This window comes from Pavona decussata, unplaced genomic scaffold (genome assembly GCF_977016875.1).
Source record: "Pavona decussata unplaced genomic scaffold, jaPavDecu1.1 SCAFFOLD_84, whole genome shotgun sequence".
Taxonomy (NCBI): Eukaryota; Metazoa; Cnidaria; class Anthozoa; order Scleractinia; family Agariciidae; genus Pavona; species Pavona decussata.
Window position 1 is genome coordinate 2,314,373 of NW_028145502.1, and position 18,985 is coordinate 2,333,357.

Genomic DNA, 18,985 nt, shown 5'->3' on the forward strand with positions numbered 1-18,985 from the left:
ATATGAAAATTTCAAGGCTTTCGGAGACTTATTTAGCTTGTAGCGCAAAGAATCCGCACCGGAGACGACCTTATATCTTCCAAACTATTTTCTATGTGGGACAATAAAAGATTGAAAAAGCTAAGGAAAAAGAGCCGGAGAGAGAGAGAAACATAGATTTTGGGAGCAACGGCCCTCTGTCACTCAGTGTGGACAGAGGCACGGTCTTAACTGATTGGTGTAGAAGTCAGGTAGTATGGAATGGGGGTGTTAAAAAGTGAAACTCACTTGTTGTGGCCAACTTTAGCGATGGAGTTTATCGACACGGGGAGTCATCTGGGAAAATTCAAATGTGAAATTGCCGACATCTCAAACTTATCAGTTTGAACCCGTCCGCCATCCTGAGGGGTTCCCCAAGTTTCTCTGAAAACTTCCTATGGGACAACATTGGTGCCTCCCAAGGAAGCACAGACAAAGTAGAAACCCTGAGGGAGATTTGGAAAGTAGGTGCTTCAGTTAAGTCGCCATTTTGACATAAAGATGTGTCCGTCCCAAGGAAGTTTTTGACATGCTGAGTCGACTTGGAGCATCCAAATGTGAAATTTCCGACCTCGTCATTTTGCTCCCCCCCTCCCCCCCTCCCGACTACCATAGGTCGCTGTTATAACATGAATGAATGTGCCCCAAGGACCAACGAAAGAATCGGCGTTTGTGAAGTTCAAATGTCAGTGTCAAATGCGGTAAAGTAGCTATTAATTCACCTTAGAAAATCTAAGGCTGGTGTTTTTTTTTGTTTGTTTTGTTTTTCCTTGTGCATTATCAGTATAGATGCCACACCTTTAAAACTCAAAACATAAGCTAAACGATTTGTCTTTGTGGCCTATAGTCTCTAAACGAAACATTACGTTTGCAAAAAGAAATCCTGATACTTTAAATCTTTTTCTTCAAATTAACACGTTACTAGTTAAAGTTTGGCGACGGTGCGGTTAATAGTCATCAAGATTTTATAATGCGGTTCAGTTTTGAATCCTTGCATCATATTAAGAAGACTTGAAAAACAAGTTTGACATCAGAATTAAAACAGCGTCGCGTCTTACGAATTAGGAGCACGTTCCATGCTCGATGTAAAATATTTTCAGGCCTAAAGGACAAATTGACGTCTCCTCGTCTTGCGAAAAAGACTGGCAAAGTGATTTGAAGTGGATTTTGAAGCCGAATTTATTTCTCCGCCTTTAACCATGGTTGCAGTCGAGGCGGGTGTCATCGTTGTTTCAGCTTTTGTTTTATCCTTCGTGTACGTGTCTTTCTTGAAGAAAATGGTGAAAACTTCATCTGAAGTTAGCAGAGAGCAAGAGAAATCCGGCAAGAAAAGGAAAGAATACGTGGAATAATTGGAATGGACACGGAATCATGGACAAGAACTCTTGAACGGATCATCAAGTTTTAAAAACTCATTTATTCTATAGAAGTTATGTGTATTTGTTGTCCGAATGTCGAACGGAATTGAGTGACCTCTATTAAGCGCATCCATCTCACAGTTACGTGAATTAAGACTACAGCACTATAATCGATGAAAACTTAGTGTTTCCGTGGGATGTATCCACTTCAACTTTGTTATCAGCAATGTAGTTATATGTTATGACTCTGTAACACCGTGCGTGTTTATATCGCTAGCTTTTGTCATTCGTAGACAGTTGCAGTGCGAACTGATCCCGTCTGCTCTTTGCACTGATTTGACATTGGCCTTAATATTGCTGCGTTTCACACAGAGCAACTCCTCTTTGAATTACTGTATATCAACCCGTATAGCCCCCACTTGTTGTAGCACCATCAAACACCAAGAGTTATGGATAGAGGGCATTTCAAATAGCAGCACTAAGACTATGGAATTCTTAATTTGCCTTGCTGAACTGAGTTGTTCATCAATTTCACTTAGTAGTGTTGAGCGTTTAGTTAAGACTTATCTTTTTTCGAAATACTTTTCTTATTATTCACCAATTTGGTGCACTTAAATTTTAACATTTTAACATAGGATCAGCCATGTAATTTCTTTTAAGGATTTTTAATGCTTTGTAAGAGCATCGATGCTCCAAACACTTATCATAGCTGGTACTCGTATTTGACACATCGTTTCAAGTAAATTAATGTACTTATTTGAGTATCAATGTAAGTAGCAAGCATTCATTGACATCTAAACGCTTTTTCACTTACTGTGCAGTTCATTTTCAAAGTGAGCACTAAATAAATTTAAATGTATTGCCAAACGGCATGTCATGTGTAAAAAATAAACACCTTTTAATGGATTCAACAAATCAAGATGTGTACATATTGTTTTCCCTATTTCGTTCTAGTAAAATGTTTCACACACTTGTTTCTGTTATTTTTCAAATAGATTCTAGTTTCATTCCACCGTCTGAAACATTATGGATCAAAATGCATTTACAACTAAACCTTACTGTATGAAAAACAAGAATTGTTTTGATGAGCTTACGAAAATAGGTTCCAGGCACCTGCTGGTGAAGTGTTTGTTTACAGATGCAAAGCTCTTTCAAAAATGCTGCGTAAGCTTTTTACCACCTTGTTTTTAAACATATTTCCCGCAAACTTCCCGCTGAGATTTTAGAATTGGTTTTTCTCCGAGTGACAGAAATCTCTAAAAACGGCCCACATTTACAGAGCACGCGGAAAGTATGGCGCGTTTTCAGGGTCAAAATAAAGTTTCGCAAAACTTAAGAATTGCAAATTATATTGTAAACTTACATGATGACTGATTTTCAGTTGACGACCTCTGTTGACGTGCTGTCTTGCAATGGAATCGTTTCGTTGCGTCATAACTTTCAAATGTGCACTTCTTACTGGAGTTAATTTGAGAATGAGTCACGCGCATGCATTATTACTTTTATTTTGAAATCTCTCTGCATGTTTACTTGCGAAAGATGTAGTAGTAGGATTATTTGATGATAAAAACAAAGGAAGCATTTTGCTTAAAAAAAAAATGACAAAACTATGGTCGTCTTTCCTATTAATTTAATGTCGGTCTTACGCTTAAAGTAGTTTGTATTTTCATCAGAGTATCAAAATGCCAGCCATTTTGGAAAAAGCTCTAAAAATGCGCTCAGAAAATAAAATAAAACTTTATTTGCATACATGCACAATTACAACTTTACTTTCCTTTATAAAGTAGTTAAGCCGAAACGTCAATACTTTTACAAAAAAAAAGAAGAAGATTCGAGTTAACTTAATTAGGAAACGCCCTTACTTAGCACACAAGCTTGCAAGACAAAGGCTTAAGGTACCCCTTGCAAAAAGGAGAAAGATCCAATTTTCTTAAAAGCCTAGCCTAGTTTGTGATTCAAGGGGGGGATCAGTCTTCCCTTTCCATACCATAAGAAACTCAAAATCATAAAGCAAAAAAGTAGTTTTTTCTATCAGCTAAAATAAATTTTATTTAACATTAAAATGAAATGAAAAATAGCTTAACTTTATTTAAAGGTACTGAGCTGAGGCATGTTCATATACATTTTAATGACTATTCTCGGGAGTGTAAAACCAGATTTCCATAAAAAGGAGGCGATACAACTGAATTAAAGCATTAACAGCCAAATTAAATCATGTTGTTCTGGTTTTATTGGCACAACTTACCTTACCCTAATATCATTTACACTCTGTTTTTTTATAAGGACGTCTAATTTTGGAGCTGAGGCTGAACGTTCTTATATTTTTTTGCGATTTGAGGCTGAAAACGTTCTTAAGATGTTCTTAAATTACATGGTATACACTACATGTATTTCAGTAAATCAATGCGGACATGAACAGGAAACCTATCAAAGTACATTGCCTGTTGAGATATGGTATCAAGATTTGCTGATTATGACAAACCGAGATGTGTGTCACCATTGCTTATGTTATACAAAACATGCTCTAAGTATTTTGGTTAATTTACATTTGTTACCTTGATTTTATATACAGATTAGCCACGTAAAAACGTTCTTAATCGACTCTCAGCCTGAGGAATGTTCTTAATACGTTAATAAAATTTTGGTTTCTCTCAGCCTCAACGTTCTTATAAAAAAGGTTCTTATAAAAAAAGCAGAGTGTAATTCATCCGACTTCGAATCAACTAGTTTGTGATTAACTAAGTCAATTGCGACTGTTGAATGGTGCCTTGTAAAATCTTAGTGCCCTTTTTCTTATTTATATTCAATTGTGCAAATCATTATATTTTACAAGGACAGTGGATTACACAACATCCATAAACCTACCCCAAACCACTGTTGAAAAAACGATAATAGACATTATAAACTCAGAAAAATTTAAATCAAGCTGCTCATTATAGACATGTCTTTTAATGATTTACTTGGGTCGTTTCTGAATAATCATCACTTGGAATCCCTGAAAATCTTCATCTATTAGAACGTAATCACTTGTTATATTATTAGCTTGTGTTAGGATTAGTTTAGCGTTATAACCAGCTGCATTAACATTGAAGAATCCAGTCATTCCAAGTTCATTGAATGGTCTTGTTCTGTACCAGCCAAATTTCTATGCCAATTGATCAAATTTATTATTAAAGAATTATTCGTAAACAGCTTGATGTAAAACTACAAAATATGTTATTTTCTATAGTATTTATTCGGAAATTTAACTTTTCAAAGAAGCTCAAAAATTGATTACATGGAATTTTTCACAGAAGTGTCACAACAATAGCAAGCAGGAAGACATTTTAAGACTAAAAAACATGAAGTGTTGAAGAAATTGCTAAACTCTATTTATTGTTTTCTTTTGACTCTCAACAATTAGTTCGCAGGTTTTGAAAAACTACTTACTACTTTACCAATTGCCGTAATATAACATCTTTACTGAATCAGTCCTTAACGAATCATTCGAACGGAAAAACACGATTTAAAACCTATTTTATTAGAATTGGAGAAACCTCTGTCAGCGATAACCGTTTTAATAGCGGATATCAGGCCTAACTGGATTGAACAAACAGACGCCAAATGCCGTTTTTTTTAATCGAAAGATAACATAATTAGCCCTTAATATAAATTTGATAAATTTGGACAAACACAATGCTAAAGTTTTCCTAAAAATTACGGTACTCCGACACACCCAAAATATGTTTCAAGCCCATAGTTCAGGAAATTGTCAAGGCTGGTGTTGCAAGTAAGGGGATGTAAATATGCGCCTGTGATAAAATATGAAACAAAACATGATTTTGATTTTAATCTCCCCTACCTCTACGATGCTGTTCCGTTTTTCAAAGAACACCGCAGGGGAGGGGAGGTAAAGTCAACTGAAGGAGTGCGGTACAAAAAGACCCTAATGTATATAGCATTATTAGATACATGACCTGTATATGAGCAAGATCTCTTTGCACTCCGCCTTCAATTGCATTAGCCACGGAATAAGTTCGTTTCAATTATTTTGTAACTAAACCACTGACTTTCAAAATGTGTGTGCATTTTCAACACTACTGGGTCTTCCTTAGGAAAATCAACATGAAAGTTATAGACATGACCTCATGAAATGAAGAATTAGCCTTTAATTAACATGACCTCATGTTCAGAAAATAGTCCATGATCAAAACTATTCCCTGAGCTATAGGACACTGAATACAGTTTTGAGTGGATGCAAGTAATAATGAATTGTAGCCAGTTCCAAGTGTTTGCCAATCAATTAAGTTCGATCAGTATTTACACGATAGTCGGGCTAATTATGCAATCGTTAAAAATTAATAACACGTTTTCAATTCTTCTTTTTCCGCTGTGCTTTAGGGCCGCGAAAAAAAGATTGTTTAATGAAAATTTTTAACAAAATTCGTACAAATCTGGAGGAAAATAAATGAAAGCCTATAAAAGTTTTAGCTGCTATAAAAACGGTGGGACTGACAGAGATTTCCATTGGTAAAAATTTATAATTATTAAAATACATCGATAATTAAGCGCGAAAAAAGTAACGCTTTCACTCCCAAACTCAAATCGTGAATCGCTTAATTAAGTTCCTCATTCCTGTATGTGGTGTGATCAAAATGCCCAAGAGTCACCTGAAGCAAATGAATGTGGTTCAAACTTCCGAGTCTGTGCATACAGTTTCGTGTAAGTGCTATCACTCAAATAATAGCTATTGACCAGTCCTATGGTACCGTTGGTTGTTCAAAATGTTTACCAAATGGTTTTCAACTTAGCCCACTTTTTAAGCTTGGGCTTTCTTGGAAGTGAAAGCGTTAATCATCTACATTAATTTTGTCTTGAAGTCTAGTTTTGCTTGGCCTCTTTGGTCTTCCGCTCAAGTCTCTCATATAATCACCATCAGAATTGTCCATTCAAGAAGCAGCAATCCTCATCGGTCCCTCTGTTCATCCAGATGAGCCAATGTACGCACTCAGCTGAGTAATTGCCTTTCTCTCGTACCGCTATTTGGAAGTAGATACCTTGTCAACTGTTGATGAGTCTGGAACAAAATAGTCCTGGGAAAAGAAAAACAATCGCATTAGGTGTCTTGCCCACAGCTGCAATTTTTTTTTTCGTTATTGAGGTTTCTTCCCATAACCACGGTTTACAGTCACGCAGGTACCACAGTAGCTATTAATATTGTTAAATCTCTTTGAAACCTGAAACTGGAAACTTGACAGTATTGAACCGAACCAGTTAAGGTTATCGGGTCGATCACCAGCGAGCACTCAGTCAAAACAAGGTACAGTGTTGTTTTCCTGTCCGATATTCTCAAAACCATTCTTATAACTCAAAAACAGATTAAAATTAAATAAACATAAACGATTACAGGTCGAAGAAAATATACCTTGCTCCTCTGGAGGTAGAGATGGAGGCATCTAAAGTTTTGCGCCACCCATTTCAATCTCGAAAAATCTTTCGTTCTCGCTGTATGAAAACGTCTCACGCAAGCTCTCTATCGAGCCTCAATAAGAGAATATTTATTTAGAGAAACAGACTAGCTAATTACAGCCCACATACAAATACAAATACCCCGAACATTTAACAAATACCACATCTACGTTGACATGATATGGGTGACACATACCGGCCCGTCTCAATCCTAGTGTAGTGTGAAGTCGGGATTATGCAATGGGAGACAACTCTCAAGCGCGCTGTTGTTGATTTGTCCTCCACTCAAATGAGCTGTTATCACGTTGGTCAGCTTGCTGCAAGATGAAGGGAGACGAGATCGGACGTGGAATTTTATCTTTTTACCTGTTACCAAAAAAAGTCAGAACATAACTTGTGTCATTACCTTTGTCATATGCCAAGGTAAAAACATATGCAACAGAGGCCGGTTATCGTTTTTTAAACCCAAATGTTAGATTACTTTGACATTGTTAAAAGCAAAAATACGTACAGTGGAATCCCAATTTTACGATCGTCGATCTAACGATATCCCGATTTAACGATATGATTTTGCTGTCCCCTTGCCATATCGTAAAATCGAGTTTCTACTGTACTTATTAGCCTGTGTTCTCTCTGGGGTTGGGGAGAGGAGGAGGAGGAGGAGGAGGAGCGAGAGCTTATACCCATGTCTCGTGAATTTGAATTTCCTCCCCCCTCCCCCACCCCAAAGAGCTTCCTCGCATACTGTGTACTCATCATTCTTTACTCTACAAAGATTATGCAAACCTCCAATGAGTACCTGCGCTGAATTACATTCTTAATTATTCTGAGGATTTAGAAATTAAACAGCGTCATTACTTTTCATGAAAAAAAATTCGAGCGAGGTCTTAATTTTTTGAGAGGGTGATAAGGGTGGAGAGGGCGTGATGACAATTATTAATATGTCCGACAAATTTCAAAATTATTCACCTCTGATAACAAACATCTATGTTGGTCCTCGGCAGGTCCATTGTGTCCTCGGCGGGTCCTCTGTGAGTCGTCGTTGGGTCCTCTGAGGGTCTTCGGCGGGTCCTCTGTTAGTCGACGTCGGGTCCTCTGAAGGTCTTCGGCGGGTCCCCTTTGAGGGTCTTCGGCGGTTCCTCTCCTCCGTGGATCCTCGTCGGGTACTCTGCGGGTCCTTCCAAGGTCCTCTGCGGCCGGCGAAGTAGGTCCTTTGCTGGTCACTTTGTGCCTCTTCTTTGGGTCCTTGACGCGTGTTCTACAGGTGCTGTGGGATATTGCAACATTTATCAAGACGCATATACATTTTAAAGAAGTCGAGACCAAAAATATCGGATTGTACAGATTTACGTGTCTTAAACGCATTGATTTTGGCTTTTTCCGTGACCTCAAGGAATACTTTGTTGAACATTTTACCTTTAAGGATTCGAAAATGATAAAGATAATTGCCATTTATTACCTCATAACAGGAGCCCAATTAGGAGTTGCAATCTCAAAAAAGCCTCGACCGAGATTTTTATCCGTTCTGTCATCAATTCAAAGCTCAAAGGTTACAGGCTTCCGTCACAGAAACTCTGTGCAGAAACTCTCTTATCGTTTATTTCACTAACTTACCTTTAGAACGAAGGCCTCTGGATAAACATCTGCCACTTCCTGTATCATCATCATCATCATCATCATCATCATCATCATCATCATCATCATCATCATTATCATCATCGTCATCATCATCATCATCAACGTCGTTATCGTTGTCATCAGTCTCATCTTAATTCATGATCGACACGCAGCTATGTCCATCTAAAAGTCAAAACTATACGAATACCTTAAAGGTAAAAGATTCTTAAAACATCTAGCATAATCAATTGAACATTTCATGTGTATAAAGGATAGTTCTCATTCTTTAGCATTTTATTTGGTTTAAATTTATTTATTTATGTTTATAATTTTTATTGGTTATTTATGTTTATAGAGTTATTTTTTACTGAACTCTTATGATCATTTTTTTATGTTTAATTTTGTCAAGCATTTATTTTCTCTTTAGATTTGTCCTGTTATTTCATCTTTAGTACATTTATTTTTATGTTTGGTGTGGCTGCGCGGCTTTAGTTTATTGCAATTTCATAAATTTAGCAATTAAAATAAAGGTTGTTACCGCAAACGTAGACAAACCCCTCAGTTTTCCTTCTCGATGGTCTTTGCAGCTCAAAGTTTATAAAGTATTTTCCCCAATTCTGCTCGTCTGTCTTTTTCCTGTTCTCTTCATCTGCACCTCGGCTGGCAGGTGGGGCCTGGTACGTCACTCTCTCCCTGGAGGTATGAAGAAGGCGTCCATGATAATTGTGCATGCTCTCCTGTTTTGAAAAGAACCAGACTGAAAGAATAGGCCATTTCCAAGTTGCTTTGAATCTCATTATGAAAGTGAAGCTAAGTGCAAAGTTTTTATCTGTGAAAATCAATTTTTTCATTCATATTGAAAGAAAAAAAAATATTCATATTCATAGTACTCAAAGATTCTCCAAGAATTAGTAAGAGAAAAAAAGTTCATAAATTTTTCCCGATGGCAAAATTGGTCTTAATGATCTCTTTTCCATTTTAGTAGTCCACTGTTTTGTCTTTAGAACGTTTGATAAAGTAGGTGCGCTGCGCACTGCGCCGTTGTAACAAAAATCGGGGATTTGAATCCCATTCATGCCACAATTTTCCTTCCATCCTTTCTTTGCAATTGTCGATAAACGTTTTTTAACATGGCAGCAAAGATATCACGGATTTGAATCCCATTAAGTCTCGGTTAAGTTTTTGCTGAATTCCTCGTTCTGAAATGTTAGCTACAATTCATGGGTCTCAATCCCATTCAATTCTCATTTTTTCTTTCATTCTTTCCCTTCAAAATTTAAATATGATCTCTTGCTCTAGCAAAGATGATAGGTTTGGATTCCATTAAATTTCGTCGTCAATTCAATGTTTTCTTTGAAAATTTTCAACACAGTATTTCACCACTACAGCTAAGGTCATGGGTTGGAATCCCATTCAGCACTTCCATTTTGTTTCTACAAACACTGACCTCGAAAGCAACCCTCTTGCGGTCTCTCAAAGCAGCCGGAGAGGATCTCAAACCTGTCTGCTATGTCGTCTGGAATGTTCTGGTTACCTAGACCCAAAGCAACTTCCAAGGAATATTAGTACTCTCGTATTTCTTTAACAATATTTATACCTGAAAACTCTTTTTTACTAGGAGTCCGTTCTTTGTAACTCAGTGCCGTGTAAGTTGACATCTTTGGTTTGAATCCCAATTTTTTTCGTTATTCTTTGAAACTTTTGATTAGGCCTTTTTTCCCAGAACATGGGTTTGAATCCATCCAAGTCTTGTGCTGTCTTCATTGTAGCTCAGCTCTAATAAAGTACTTTGACCAATAAAGAAAACGTTAGTGTCACATTTTTCTTCAGTCCAGCCTTTCTGTCTGAAACTATCGATGACAAGTTTCCACATTACAGCAAAGAATAATAGGTTCGAATCCCATTTAACTCCATTAACGTTTTTCAATGCATTCTTTAAAACTATCGAAACAGTCCTTTCGCCTCTAAGACATTTCTTCAGTCCTTCCTTTAAAACGGTTGGTAGAGAATGTTCATGGGTTTGAATCCCATAAAATCTACTTTGTTACTTTCGATATACTGACCTTCCAAGATGCTGCTGAAGGGCTACCAACATATGGTTGCAATGACTTTTGTGATGAACTTTCTGCACATCTAAAAGAATACTTCTCAAGACATATGTCAGTATAAACTTAAACGCCAGTCAGTTAGAGTTGTACCAAAGCGACTGATTTGCTCAGGCAAATGGGTTTGAATCCCATCCGAGCCCAATAAATCTTATATAGTAACTTTGCTTTATTTCTAACTGTTGGTAAAGTATATTCAGTTTTTGCTGTTGTAGCATTCAACACGAGTTTGAATTCGTTAACTTTATGTTGTAATTCTTTTGCTTCAGTCTTTCCTTTGCAACCGTTGTTAAAGTGTTTTGGTCATGGAAGCACTTTAATTTATAGGCCATGAGCTTGAATCCTTGAATCGAACTTTCTCTCGGTCCGGTCTTTTGCAACTCTTGAAAAGGGTACTTCAAACATTGAACCAAATTTCAGCGGATGGGATCTCATTTACTAATTTCAAGTATTTCTTCAGCTCTAACTTTGCTAATATACATTCACCGTTCATAGCAAAGGTTCTTTGGTTAGAATCCCATTTAGCGTCCAATTTCTTTTCTTCAGATACTAACCTCGCAAATTACAGCTTCTGACAGTTCTGTCGGAGATGTCGCAGAAGTGGTTCCGCAATATGGCTGCAATGACGACTTGTGGAGTTGTCTTCTTAATACCTAAATACAATGTAAGACGGATGTCATCGTAATTAATAAAAATGCTAATCAGCTGGAGTTATACCAAAGGCTTTAGAAAATCATGTGTATAGAGATTAGAGCTTTTTCCTGCGTTTGTCTTTCAGAAAAATGAGATTGAATCACTTGTAAAAGTTTAAAAGTTGTATCCGAATATCCTGGCATGTACCTTTGCCTAGTGTGTTCACCAGTATGATGTAGATGGTACAACAGGCCTGTGTTTCGTTGCAATTATTCATTGTAATAGCATAGATCACAAGTTTGAATCCCTGGAAGGACAAGTTAACATTTTTTCCCAACTTTGTTTGCGTGAGTAACTTTTTTCCCTCCGTCCGTATTAAGGATAAAGAATTAGGTGAGACCTTTACGGAAGCCACACAAATATGTCAAGTCGTACCAATTTTGTTTTTACAATAACTGTTAAAATTTCCGCAGGTTGCTTGGCCCGTAGCTATTGTCTATAAGAGTACAGACAACAAAAGTGACGTCAGATGTAACGCGGGCGCTTTCTCGATGGAAAATAAAATCAATTCCGCTCGTACTTTTCCCATGTTATTAACAAATCAACGACAGTTTTCTGTGTTACATACTCTTATAGAACATAAAATGCTGCCATAAAATGTTGAAATTTTGGCAGTGAAACCACTCGCCTGCAGTTCTTGGTTCCACTGAGTTTTGAACATTTTGTGACGTCATTTTATGGTTCTTAGATAATCAACTGATCATTTTACTTACACTCTCGTCATGTCTTCACTGGATAGCGTGTCTGCAGGTGATGAATTGGCGGGCTTTCCTTCGGATCTGGGAACGAAACACACCAGTTGACCAAAATAACTCGCAATAAAACTCATTTGGCTTACCTGCAATACTTGTATGTACTCTCCTCCCGACAGAATCACATGGAACGTACTCATGCGCGTTTCTTCAGGAACACGCCCAAAAATTCCGGGAAACACCCGCGCGTTTCTTCAGGAACGCGCCCAAAAAATCCGCGAGACACTTGCGCGTTTCTTCAGGAACGCGCCCAAAAAATCCGCGAGACGTTCGTGCGTTTCTTCAAGAACGCGTCCGAAAACTCCGCGAGTCACTTGTGCGTTTCTTCAGGAACGCGCCCAAAAGTCCGCAAACGACTCGTGCGTTTCTTCAGGAACGCAGCGAAAAATTCGGCGAGACACTCGTGCATTTCTTGAGAGAAAAAGCTCAAAAATTTCCATGAAACATGTATGTGTATCTTCCAACGACGGGTCCAAAACCTCAATCATACTTGAGAAAAATATTTTTAAAAAATATCTTCCTGAAAAACAATCCAAGTTAGTCGTTTTATTTGATACCTTTAAGCGTATCTTGTTAGAAAAAACCACAAAGGCAACTTTGTTTTTCAGTCGCGTTTTTATTATACAGAGATTTGTTACAAGTTTATTGTCCCTGAAATAGAAACCATCAGCAGTTAGTATAGTTGTGTTAAGCTAATGCCGTTTAGAATAAAGACAAAGACAACAGTTTTCAAATTTATTCATTTCATTTGTCCGTTACACAGCTTACTTAATGGTATGAGGTGGGATGCGCTCCTTAATAATGTTGTGTTTGGTTAATGTTTTAAAATAAAGACACTGACAACAGTTTTTAAATTTATTCATTTCATTTGTCCGTTACACAGCTTACTTAATTGTATGGGGATGGGACGCGCTCCTTAAAAATTTTGCTTCTGGAGAAACCAAGGGGTGTCCATACGTCCATAAAACTTGACGTCTCGAATGAAACACCCCAGGGTACTCCAGAAGAAGATGCCGCGATATCGATGTTAATGCTTGCTATCGAGACTCTGTCGATACCAAGCGCCTCTACGAAAACCGATTTCGAACCGAATGCCGAGTCGAAGGCCGAACAAACAATCGAATGTAAACCAGAATCGAAAACCGAAGCGGCACATGTTTTCAGTGAACTTGAAAATAACGCATATTAAAAGTTACGATACTACATACCTGGCGGCCACAAGATTGAGCTCAGGCTGATTGACAAAGTGCAACTTTTGCTTAAAACTGTCGAAGACAACTATCACGAGTTGTCCTATATAAATTTCAAACTTCCTAACACTTTTCTTACGACTGTGAATGATTTTTACGAGGCGGAGCTTCATTGGCCTATGCTCGAGCGAAAAGCAAAGGTTGCACTATGTAAATCCACCCCACCTTACATGGGTTGCTGTGTTGCTGTCTTCTCTCATCATGTCCATCGTGGGCTTAGGAGAAGTGGTTCCTCCAAGGGTCACGTGCCCCAGTCGCAGCTGAACACGTTGTGGTTGGTTTTGTTGAGCAGGGTGGTGAATTGGAGATGATCCCGAAGTTGGAGTCCGGCCGGCCAATTACATAATTTATACTGACTGTTTTAACTGACATCGACAAATGCAAGCTAACGACCGAAATAAGGACCGAAAAGAAACGAAGGCTAAACTGCTATTCCTCAGTAGCAAACTTTGTTTTCATTCGGGCACATTATAGTTCTGTGATCCTAGATTTTCTATACATTTGTCAGGCTAAATGTCACACTGTTGCTTTTCATGAAGCTTGAAAGCCAACGTTAGTTGAAACAGTTTTAATTCTTCCTATCGTCTGCTCTGTCTTATCTTCTTCCTAATCCGAGTAAACAGGTGATTTGCATTGAGACATCATTTGCCTCTTGATTAATTTCCAATAGCTTTTAATTCTAATATATATTTTTTTCGTCCAGATCTTCCTTTGCTCTTAACAATCATCATCAATGTTCATTTGGGAAACTTCAGAGGAATTTATACCTCAGTGAAATGTGTCGTTTTTTAATATAGGAGGCAAATGACTTCTCGATGCAAATGACCCGTTATTCGGTTATCTTCTTCTTCCTCTTCTGGCCCGGTCGTGGTTCATCGTCTTCTTTCATCGCCGCATGGGCAGCTCCTCGTCTACTTACACTAACTGAATTATCTTTCTACGGCAATCAACGATCTTTGTTCTTCTTTCTTCGGCCGGCCTCTTCCTCTACAGTACACAGACGGAACCGCGCCCTCTGTTCGTCCGGATCATTCACAGGCTGCTTGACGTCCCAAAAAAAGGCTTCTTCGTCGTGAAGTCTACTTACGCCTACCATTTGTAGACGATCTGCGCCTGCGTGGTGCAATACAGGGCTTCCTACAAAGAGATTCCTCCCACGAGGCAAGATTAACAAGAAGACGTTTCCGTCCGTCTAAATGCCAACGCTGCCATAGCGAGAAAATTCTCCCATTTGTCTGTCACTCTCTGATAAAGCTAACTTGACGAGCTATCTAATAATTGAAGTCGATCCTGGCGATGATATCTGCGTCGTAGAGTGGTCTTGAACACTACGTACGCTTACAATTTGTAAACGATCTAACTTAGGGTGTGTGTATTGTCCCGTGAAACCCTGTATAAAGTAACCTGTGATAAGGCGTCAGTTCTCTCTTTACGGGAGAAAAACGTCTGATCGCAGATTTACTTTGCATGTGAGGCACTAAAGTTCTAACGGAGCTAATCTACCTCGCAAACCTGGGAGCTATTTGAAAATAAAAACTCTCATCGGAACTTTTGTCTTGAACGACCAATCTTCGAATTGTTCTTTCTGTTTTAAGCCAATTCTGCTTCTTGTTCAGGGATTAAAGCTGACCCAAACTGCGAGGCTAAACTAACTATCTACCTGTAACTAGAAAAGCCATTAAACTTGTAACGAATGGCCAAATCAGGCATCCCTACAACAGTTGAATGGCCTGTAGTCTCTAGTTTTCTAAGTTAATTACGAGTTTTAATTAAATATCTCTGGTTGAACCTTGCGGAATGAAGCTTCACTTGCACAGCGTTGTCTCAACTGTCAAGTGAAACGTAAGAGATTTTTTTTAATTTCGCGCAACTAAGCGGGAGAATCCGGTGAGACGACGATGACGATGACGGCGAAGATGACGTGACGACGAATCAAAGCCTATCCGAAGAAAAGTCGAAAAAGCCGAAATGAGGCCGAACTAAAATCAAGAAAAAAGCCGAATAACCTGCAAAGAAACCCATACCCCAAGGGTCTAGAGCCGACTAACCCGGGGACCCATGAGTTAGTAAGCTAATTACAGTTATGTTAAGTCGAACAAGAAGCCTGCTGACTTCAAACCAAACAAGAAGTCCGTGGACTTCAAGCCGAAGATGTGTGGATGGTATGCTTTGCAAGGTTCATCCAGAGCTCTATATACCCCCATTCCCACCCCACAAGTAATTTACTGACCAGCACGTTGAGACGTACGCGTTCTTTAGAAAGGTGCGAAGATGGGCAAGGCGGAGCTGGTAGGTTACATCGCTGAAGCCAGTGGTCTGACATAGGCACAAATTAGAGGTTCTGTTGCTCCAGTGGTTGGACCATGGGTGACCCGTCGCTGACCTGTTGGACCATGCTGACCCGTTGCTGTCCCGCTGGACTCGTTGGACCCGTGGGACCGCTGGACCATGGGTAACCCGTTGCTTTACAGTCGCGACAGAGAGCTCGGCAATCCAAGAAAAACTGCAAATATAAGAAAAACAGTCATTAGGTAATACACCCTATAAATTGCTGACGCTAAACAGGAGGACCTGAACATTGAGAATTGACCTGAAAATAGCAGTTTTTCCTCAACTGAGAGCTCGATCTAATCCGGTCGTAATAAACCCTGGGTCGCAAAAACAAAACGCATTCCCCCACCGTGGTGATATGATAAGACGCACCCCCCCTCCCGGGTTCTTTAGTCTTTCCATAATAAATACTGATAGCTCATTGTATGTGTCCTGTACAGGATACAGTGATCTACTGTCGATTATTTGCCCTCTAAAAAAATTTTTTCCCAAATTAAAGTGGCTTCCATTTTACTACGCTGAAGGGCTTGTTGGAATACGAACAAAAGAATATTAAAATGGTAGCCATTTTGGAATAGGGTCTATTGGGTTTTTCGATCTCAAGTAAAATACCTTGGTTGAACCAAATTAAGAATAGATTTCCAACTTAGCCCATACATTTATCATACATGCACCATTGTCATACTAATAGGCCATTTTACAGTTGTATGCTTAGTAACCTGGTCTTGGATTGTAAGCGAGGCTGGGGGTGACCTTGTTTTGATACAAACCTCACTGCTTTTCATATGTAAACGAAAACTAGTTAGCATAAGAACAACACGATCTACATATGAAAAGGAGCGAGGCCGTATCAAAACAAGGTCACCTCCAGCCTCACTTACAATCCAAGGCCAGGTCACTGAGCACACAACTGTAAAATGGGCTATTAACCCTCTTACAAAAACGCAGAGCGTGAATAGAGTTTGAGTTGCAAAATTTATACCGCACGAAAATCTTGCACAACTTTATTAAACTTAGTAAAGGTTAGGTTAGCTAAAATAGACTAGAAAAGTAAAAATACCACAAAAAACTGGGCTAAAAAAATGTTGCTATGGCGACATCACCTGTCGCACGAAAATAGATTTTCATAGCAAAAAGTGTCGGAGGAAAAAAATTGAAGAGCTATTTTGCATTGAAATTCTAGGCCTCCCAAAATGAAAGTTGTAAAGATATACACTTTTTTGAAGAAACGTTGCCAGAACCATGAACGATAAGACCGAACAGCTTTCTGGGAAAGGTTTGATCAGTAAGCTTATTTGCATTTTTCTTGCTTGAAAATAAAAGCACGTGCAGATTTTAAGGCTTAAAATTTGCATATTAACCCAGTAGCGCTATAACTGAAGTAGGCAATAATTACATTAAACAGGTTGGTGAAATTACAAAATTAATATTGAAACTTCTTAGTGAAAAAAAAACCTTACTGATAGAGTTCGAAAATTTGTTAATTCACAGGCTTAATCACTGCGTTGATGTATGAAGTATGTTAAGAACGTCTACCGGTTGTGATAACTTTGTCCATAGTTTTGTACTCCTTAACTCTAATTTTTCTCAAATAAAGCAATTTTCAGTTGGTCGGGCTAAATCAAAAATATCCCTAGATATGTTCTTTGTACAATTATTCATTTCTTCGCTTACTCTATGGTATTCTTCGGTTCATTGTATACACGCCTTCTTGTTTGAAAAATATTAACTGAAATTGCATAATCCAACGAAAATTTCCTAGAAAACTGCGCAGTACATCACAATCTTTATAAAAGCCAAATTTTATCTGAAGCGCGCTTAATGGCTGGTGAAATCAAACCCACGTGGCTCCTTCAACCAACATTCCTGGTTTCATTTCAACGTACGGCAAAATATTACACAGAGCTGTTTCAAGGCCGCAGGACTGGCATTATTTAATAAAGCTGAATTGCTTTTTGTCAACTCATTTTGAAAAGGAAAGAAAAGGCTTACCTTGATTTAATTCCTTAGCGTGAATAAACACGCACTGTCCCTTGTAAGCTTGGCCTATTTGGATGTTGCAATGCCACGCGAATTCGTCCAGACATGCATGTTTCAGTGAACTGCTGTTCGACTTGACTTCACTGATTTCCACAGTCGTCTAAAGAAGGCAAATTCAACTCGCCATTTCTCTTTCGTCTTATTTGCACAGAACAGTTCCAACATCTTGCTGCTTCGTGTTACTTCGTCAACTGACAAAATGAATTTTAAACATGGCGCGAACGTAAAAACGTGATTAAAATTCTCTTCACTGATTGGTTCATTTCAATCAATCGATGGCCTGCAGGTGGTTCGCATTGCCGCCATGTACAAAACAAAAGAAAATTTGCTCACATAGTTTGCATAAAAATGGAAGTTAGCTCCCAGAGGTGAAAACTCTTATTGTTCCTGTACAACAACATGGCCGCCATGACGTCACATGCAAACCGTTAATATTCCAGAAATGTAATCTCAATGTTGAAGATTTTAGCCGTGAATTTTTGCACCAATTTTTTTTTAAATTTTCAATCGGCTTTAGAAATAGTCTTGGAAAAAAAGCTATTCGCGATTCCCTCGTTCGCTTCAGCTGCCGCAATTTTTTATTTTTGGCAGAGACACTGGAGAGGACCTAGTTTCCAGACTCTTAGCGCTCTATTCGCGAATTTGGCGCGGGCCGAAAGGAAAGATGGCCATAGTGTTATAAGTCGTATTAAAAAAAAAAAAAAAAAGAAAAAAGTAGCTTCTTTTGTTAATGATCAAATAATCCTACTACAGTAAACACCCACATTTATGACCCTACTTTTTTTAAGGTCAGCCTAAATAAGTCTTCATATATTTTATTGCAAGGTTCTTAAAATTATATAACAGGCCCCAGTTTTTCAAAGGCCAGATGACTTTATCCGCTGGATAAGGTACTACTCGGGGTCTAAAATATACTTCACATTAAACATTGTCCAAGGTTTTTACACTCCTAAACTAGACTTTGGTTAGAGTGTGCATATTCGCTTGTACACGATGAAATACTGAAATCTTTGCACAGATTGAAACTGTCGGATAGTGACTTATCTACAGGATAAAGTTATCCGGCCTTTGAACAACTGGTGCCAGGTGTCTAAATGACGAATTACAGCGTAGATGTTCTTAATCCACTTACTTTACTACAACGTCTTTCGTAAGTAAGCATGCAAAGAGATTTCAAAAGTAACAATGCATGCGCGTAGCCCATTCTCAAATTAACTCCAGTAAGTAGTGCACATTTGAAAGTCGTGAGAGAACGAAACGATTCCATTGCAAGACAGAACGTCAACAGAGATCATTAATTGACAATAATTTGGCAACCCTGAAAACGCGCAGTTTCGTTGAGTATTGGAAGTCGGACGAGATTTTGTGGCTTG

General features: G+C 38.4%; 2 long non-coding RNA genes across 2 annotated transcripts; both read right to left on the reverse strand.

Moving 5' to 3' along the window:
* Positions 1-4,834: 4,834 nt before the first annotated feature.
* On the reverse strand, positions 4,835-7,140 carry LOC146475404 (uncharacterized). Its single transcript, XR_014865842.1, has 2 exons — positions 7,021-7,140; positions 4,835-6,448 (listed from the first exon to the last, which is right to left on the reverse strand). It is a non-coding gene; the product is annotated as an uncharacterized LOC146475404 (long non-coding RNA).
* A 6,947-nt stretch (positions 7,141-14,087) lies between these two features.
* On the reverse strand, positions 14,088-17,736 carry LOC146475405 (uncharacterized). The gene is made up of 3 exons (XR_014865869.1): positions 17,565-17,736; positions 15,472-15,744; positions 14,088-14,378 (listed from the first exon to the last, which is right to left on the reverse strand). It is a non-coding gene; the product is annotated as an uncharacterized LOC146475405 (long non-coding RNA).
* Between the last annotated feature and the right edge of the window lie 1,249 nt (positions 17,737-18,985).